Genomic DNA, 7,565 nt, shown 5'->3' on the forward strand with positions numbered 1-7,565 from the left:
TAGATTTCTCCTCGTCTTTGAATCGTGCTTTTTTCTTTCTTTCTTTCTTTCTTTCTTTCTTTCTTTCTTTTTTCTTTCTTTCTTTCTTTCTTTCGTTGCAAGAAGTTATGTTTGTCAGTGAGTTATCCAAGTGCATTATTTAAATAATCTAAATGCACCTTCTTAGATGTATTTTGGAAATAGGTGTTTTTTGCCATGGCATTTGAAAGGTTTTAACTGTGAATAAAGGTTAATTGCATGCAGTAACGGGCCTTAGAATATTTTGTAACGCGGCAAGGGTTGGCACTTCTGAATTATGAATTGGCGGTTAATTCAAAGTTCGTCTTTTGAGTCCCAACGACTTCGAATTAACGAGGTTTCACTGTAACTGTAAGATGATTTATTGCCAAGTAGGGTTCTAAACTGAACGGTTGGCGACATTGAATCGAACCCATCAGTTAGAAAATAACTAAAAATCATTGTTACTTTCCTTTTCGAAGGAGTTCTTGCAGACTTTTCTTGCTTAGAGATCCTAATCGAATTGGACAAAATAAGACTGTAATTATTAAAATGCTACGTTTGTCATTTCCCAATTAAATACATTATTTGAACATGCCACATTTCTGCTTATCTGGTACGTACCCTTCGTGTGTAGGCTTACATGCCAGGGATTATACTTCTTGCTCCAATCTCTCCCTGTCACGACCCTGTTCCACTTCACTCTTCCTATTCCCTACCCTACATTTCCCTTTCCTACTGTTCCTCTTGCCTCACCTCCCTCTGCAACTCTTCCATGTTCTCTGTCTTCCCTCTGCTGTTCTACCTGCAGTGACTCATACCGATTCCACGCTGATGCCTCTCCTGAACTAACTCCCTGACGAGAACCATTAGCCCTGCTGTCTTCCACATTTCCCATTCCTTCCCCTCCCTCATTCCTACCTGTCATATCCTGTACATTGATTGAGGAAGTCCTGCCTTCATTCCCGGAGAATGGCGGGTTAGAGAATCAGAGTATTCAGTATGATCGTGTTACAGATTAATACGCAAATGTATAACTTGAAAACTGTGCAGTTCCTGTTTTTAAATTCTTTTGAGAGACAAAAATATCAAGAAATATTTTAAGAATTCCATATTCCATTGACAGGTGTTCCAGGAGAGCCAGTAGCAGTCACCTCTGAGGAAGACATATTTATAAACTACCCGTACAAGAAACCTGAAGAGAGAGATTGATTGTATTAATCAAACATGTAATGTATGTGTATATATGTGGTACTTCAACCTTAAGCTTCCTATTCATACTGTATCATTTTAAATTCCTTGTCCATGTTCAGATCGGAAGACAACCTGTGTTGGTTGATATCAAAGACATCATTGTTAATGGTAACCATAGAATCATGACTCACGAAAAGAATTGCAAACAATTCCAGCATGTCTAGGTTAGTGATATATTATTTTAAGAGGGTAAACTGCTTGATCATCAGTATGTGATGTGAAAATTGTGATTGAATCATGAGAGAAGCCACTGCCTGATCAAAAGTATCCAGAAACCTGCTCGAAACTGTCCTCTAAGTGTTCTTTAGATATACTGTCCAGTAGTGGACATCAATACAGAGGACTTGCAGAAGATACCATGCCATCAAGTGTACAAAATAATTGGGTTTACGAAAATGTGCACTATAAATAAAATAGTATGTATTGAAGAAACAACTGTTTATTTCAGATTAGTACAAAATGATTGGGTTTATGAAAATATGCACTTTTAATAAAATAGTATGTACTGAAGAAACAACTATTTATTTCAGATTCACTTGGTTACTGTGTGCAGAATGAATTTTCACAGTATATTACAAGTTTTTCAAGGTTTTCTGGGGTCCAACTTGGTCTGTTTTCTGTTAAAATATCTTTGCAGGCCGAAAATGATCTTTCAACATCATCCGACTTGATAAGACAATATTTGTACATTGTTACAGAAAATTCAGAACACACTTTTTCGCGAAGCACCCTATCCAACTCCTCTTTCAACCTTTCTACCAGTTTTTCCTGGGCCAGTACTAAGTAGACTCATGTCCTCATCCCGAAGTCGTGCAACTTTTTTCAGCCCCTCCCCCCAATGGAAATGAGCTGCATGTACCATTTTAACCACATATCAGCCCTCCTGCCATTCTTAAATTTCTGGCAGTACTAGGAATTGAATCCAGACTCTCAAGGACGGCAGCTAATCGTGCTTTTTTTGTACAGTACGCATTTTTAGACTTATCTTGGCTTTAGTTGTGCCCTATTTTCTTGCAGCTGCATGATTGTTCTTTATTTCCACAAGTTTAATAACCATTAACTTAAAATTGGCATCATACAGTAATATCAAATAGAACCCACTGAAAATTTGCTGGCAATACCTGTTCCACGTGTCTCTACAATCTATCACGAAAATATTCCTGCTGTCTATAAAACTGTTCATTTTGCTAAGTGGCAGGTACAGTAGACACATAACTCTGCCACTGAGTGGCGTTACACAGAGGCACTGTACAAGTGGTTGCCACAGCTAGCAATGTACAATAAAGACTCGAGCGTTGTTGGTTTCGTGCTCAGATTAAAGGGAAGCTGCAGTGTTACTGTGATGGCTGCCAGTGGTATTCATTGCTGTTGGGTCGCGAATGCAAGACGACCCTTGATTTTTCACATGAGATTCTGAAAGAAAATATTGTCTTGGATTTGGAGAAATGTTATTTAGGGTGCAAATAAGGTCTAAAATAACTTTGATCAGGATCAGGGAAGATAAATGGAGAGGCAGGAAGGCATTTCATATCAATTATTTCCCAACTACATTACTACAATTTAGGTCCTAGTTACTGCTGTTACTTCGTCCATATTCGTACAATGAAACAGTATGATCACTGAATTCGAGAGGATCTTTTGGCACGAAGCTATCATTTAAATCCTAAATCGCCAACTTTGTCCTAATTTGAAGCTATACAAGAATTCATCTGACAGGATGTGCACAGTCTTTATCATCACAATCTGCATCTGTTTTATCTTCTGGAAACCTTATAAACGCATAGAATTCTGAGTCTGGTATGTCTGTGGGGTCCTCTCTTTCAATCTCGTCTAGAATTTCTGCTATCATTTGCCGGTTTACTCTGTTATGAAATGCAGACCATTTAGCAAATCCTAAGCTTATCTATATGCGCATTATCACCATTCAGCAACAATATAAGTGAATGATAGGTCTCGGGCAACTGCCCAGTGGATCGCTTTCAACCTGCATGGTGTACTAATGAAAATACCGGAGAATGTGAGAAATGTACACAACTAATGAATGTTTTAACTGTAACTGTCAATACTGCAATATCAGAAATGTTGATGAGCACCACAAATTATTTTACTTTACTTTAGTGGAGACACCTGACAAGCCATCTTGTTTGATTTCAACATCAAGAATGATGGCAACAATTAAACTCCTTTATCTGGAAAATTATATTTGATTCAATGAAACAGTCTGGTTAGTTTCCAAAACCAACAGTTATAAGACAGCGAAAATCTATTGGTGAAAAATGATTCACCTTGCATGAAAATGAAAATCCACAGCCTGTTTCCAGTCATTCGACCGGGTCAGGAATGGAATGAATGAAGCCCCCATCTAGAAACGAGGATAGGAATTGTGCCGGCTGGCGAAGCCTGTCGCACTCCTCTTGGGCAATGATTAATAAATGAAACGATGGAGAGTGTCGGTGGAATGGAATATGACAGGGAAAACCGGAGAAAAACCTGTCCCACCTCTGCTTTGTCCAGCACAGAAGTCATATGGAGTGACCGGGATTTGAACCACGGAACCCAGCGTTGAGAGGCTGCCGCCTGAGCCACGGAGGTGATCCACCTTGCATAACTGGGTTAAATATTAGGATTATTTTGTATTCATGTTAAATGTGGATGACAGAAGAAAAAAATTGTAAACTACAATCTGCAAAGCTAGTTTTCTTCATAGTCACTTGTGCCTTATTTAAGAGTTTACCAGTGTGAGAGAGAGAGAATTGTGTGTGTGTTTTTTTTATTTCACAGAAACAATCCGATGATGTTGCAATGACTGACTTATTTTTTTGGGATATCTGAAGCCAACTCTTCAGTTTCGACTCGGTGAATTTATAACTTAGGATTTTCAGTCTGCCGAAACAAATTGTGAATAAATTCATTTATAAAATACCAGAAAACTAAAACATAGTAACAGAATTATACCTAAAAAAAGAACTTAATATTTTCCAGTTATTGAATTAAGTAATCCTGCAGGACTGAGTGGGTCAGGCAATTGAGGCGTCGTCCTTCTGACCCCAACTTGGCAGGTTCGATCCTAGCTCAGTCCAGTGGTATTTGAAGATGCTTGGATATGTGAGCCTCGTGTCAAAGAACTCGCGCGGGACTAAATTCTGGCACCTCAGTGTCTCCGAAAACTGTAAAGGTAGTTAGTAGGACGTAAAGCCCATAACGTTATCAAGTAATCCTGGTGTGGGTCCCATAGACAGGAACCGTACTCTAATTGGAGTCCTACCAGATATTTATATGCCATCTCCTTTACATCCTTACTACAACCCCTATATATCCTCATAACTATGTGAACATCATTTATACACAACCTTGTTAACCCGTGAGAGAGCGTGTAGAATGTTCGAACGTGGGAGGCCGTTCGTGGAGTGGTCCTCCGTGATCATGATAAAGACAAATAGAGCTGCACTTATGGTAAATTTGTCACATTTGATATAGCTGAATATTACAGTAACATAAATAAATGCTCATAGGTGTTATACGTGTGTGTTTTGTGTACCTTTTTCAGAAATTAAACGTTTAATTGTTAAAACTTATTCTAATGGCAACAGAATTTTTATAAACCTATGCATATTTTACAGAACTAGTGAAAATTAAAACACCAATAAAATACAATAATTGCCAACTGTAACAATGTGTGACTGAACTATAGGATAAGAAACCTTCACTGAAAACAATGAATGTCATAAGAATCAGGTGTTTGTGCACCTGCTAACAACCACATTTCTTAAATCTTTCAGTGTGTACCATAATGCAGCCAAAACTGGTTAGGACTTTTTGTGGAGACCGAAAAACGTCATAAAGAGGAAACGTGCTGAAAATTGAAAAACAATTATGGTGTTAAATTTAAGGTTCGGTTTGAACGTAAGAATAATTTCTATGAAAACAAAAAAAACAAAAGTTATACTGTTATAATTAATGACATAAATAAAGAAATAATACATTTTAAGAACAACATAGTAAAACAGTTATTAGAAATGCGAACTATACACGTTGTTTACTGTTGTGTTTACCGAGCGAGTTTGCCATGCGGGTAGGGGTGCACAGCAGTGAGCTTGCATCTTGGAGATGGTGGGTTCGAACCCCACTGTCGGCAGCCCTGAAGAGGGATTTCCGTGGTTTCCCATTTTCACACCAGGCAAATGCTATTACTGTACCTTAAAGCCATGGATGCTTCCTTCCCACTCCTAGCCCTTTCCTGTCCCATCGTCGGTGTCAGTGCAACATAAAGCAAGTTGTTTAAAAAAAAAAGTAATAGAAGAATTAGGTTTAAAGTTGTCATAGGAATGTCAAACATCTGGGCGATATGCACACACTTCATGTGTGGATTAGCATCTGTTTTCTCAATGAACTTTAATTTTTCATCATTTGTAAACTGTCTAGCTTTCTTCTTCTCCATAACAAACGTCCTTCAAACTACTGTGCGTAAGTACAGTAGGCCTAATTTATGTATGTTGTTACACAATTCGCTTACAAACGTAAAATTAGACACCAACACGTCACACGAGCTACTGTTGCGCGTTCCAAACAAACATACGCCCACATCAAAGTCTGACTTGAGACTGACACTCCGTGCAGACGTAAGCCGACACGCTAGGACCATGAAATTATGTTCCAAATCTTTACCCAGGCCAGTCGTTGTTGGCGCATCGTGCGCGCACTGTGGGTACAGTTAGCCTAATTTATGTACGTTGTTACACAATTCGCTTACAAGCGTAAAATTAAACACAGACACGTCACACGAGCTACTGTTGCGCGATCCAAACAAACGTTCGCCCTTCATCAAAGGCTGGCTTGAGACTGATGCTCCGTGCAGCTGTAAGCTGACATGCTAGGGCCGTGAAATTACGTTCTCTACCAAATCCTTAACCAGGCCAGTCGCTGGCGCAACGTGGCCGGGAACGCTAATTTACTGTTTTTTTTTATGGTGGGAGTTACGAATGTACTAAAGAATGACGTTAATATGCTATCCAGGTTTCTTTAGCATGTATTAAATAGGTCGTAAGCTGGGACTTCGGAATAATTATGTAATAACCAAGGAAACGCGATAGAGGTAAGTCTTAACCTGTTTTGACTATAATTTATTATTTTACCACAATAAAAAGTATTCAGACTAAGACAAGGCATGTTCATCACACTCATTATAGGCCTATGCTTTGTATTCCCCGGTCGCTTACTCACTTTCCACACAGACTTGGCACATAGGCACAGTGAAGATAAAATAACCACCTAATTTTTGAGGACCTGTTCATCTTCCAGTTGCATTTAAAACATCTTCCTGTGCCACTGTGAGCAACCGAACAAGAATGTTCTTGCTCTCGTGTTCCACCAATAATTTCCTGGATTCTTGCTCACAATGTTCTTAGCAGATTTCTCTGCATCAGTCATAGCTGCATATACTCTTCACACAATCTCTGTGCCAGAGATTTCAAAAATAATCTCCTGAGCACTCCTGTGTTGTTCAAATTCTTCAGAATGATTAACTGTTTATTCCACGCTAATGTGAACATCATACTGGGCATGTGGCATGAGCTGATCCAATATCCATTTTGCTGCCAACTCCCGTACTTAACCTGATGGGCGCAGAAACCAAGAGGAAAGCCAAAGACTGGGTACTTTAGGATATGCAGTATATGGGCATACAACCTGCAGATACCGTTGACTGAATGAAGTGGAAGGCCCGATGTAGAATTATGGCGGACCCCGCATCTTGACGGGAAAATGCCAAGGAGGAAGTTATTTCACACATATTTTTTTTAGGTTGAACGTCGCCTTACCTTATCTGCAGCAGACCATGCCACTACGGACTACCACCTTTAATGGTTGACGTCGCTGAAGGCGGTAAATTCTACAGACATGAACCTTGGTGTGATCTCAACCAAATGCTGTTTTATAGACAGCTCCTAGAAAATCTATCGTCAAAGGTCAGTTGATGAAATATCCTTCAAAATAGCGTGTGATACTTCTTGGGGTGCTTCAGCAGCTACGTTATGAAGCTAGCTCTTACGTGTGTGGACTTTGCAAAGCGTTACATCCAGTCACAACGTTGTACAGTTGAATAACTATGGAAGTTAACTGTTGAATATCATCGCCATAGGACCTGTTTGTCAGTAAAGCAAATTGTAAAAGGGAGAAAAATCTTGAATATATTACAGTGAGAGGTTAGTGATATATACTCATGAGTTACCAGCATTTTCAGGTGTGAATATCTGTTTGTAACACTTATGACACAGGATTCTATGTCTTTCATGCCAGTGTGATCTATCACGGTGGCT

At 39.2% G+C, this 7,565-nt stretch overlaps 1 protein-coding gene across 1 annotated transcript in view; it reads left to right on the forward strand.

Moving 5' to 3' along the window:
* The window catches only part of LOC136882129 (DNA polymerase beta), a 51,219-nt gene extending 47,001 nt beyond the window's left edge, over positions 1-4,218 (forward strand). Inside the window, exon 8 of the mRNA XM_067154656.2 lies at positions 1,124-4,218. The gene's annotated coding sequence lies outside the window, so the exon portion shown is untranslated. The remainder of the gene's footprint in view (positions 1-1,123) is intronic.
* Positions 4,219-7,565: the final 3,347 nt, after the last annotated feature.

This window comes from Anabrus simplex, chromosome 10 (genome assembly GCF_040414725.1).
Source record: "Anabrus simplex isolate iqAnaSimp1 chromosome 10, ASM4041472v1, whole genome shotgun sequence".
NCBI classification, from domain to species: Eukaryota; Metazoa; Arthropoda; class Insecta; order Orthoptera; family Tettigoniidae; genus Anabrus; species Anabrus simplex.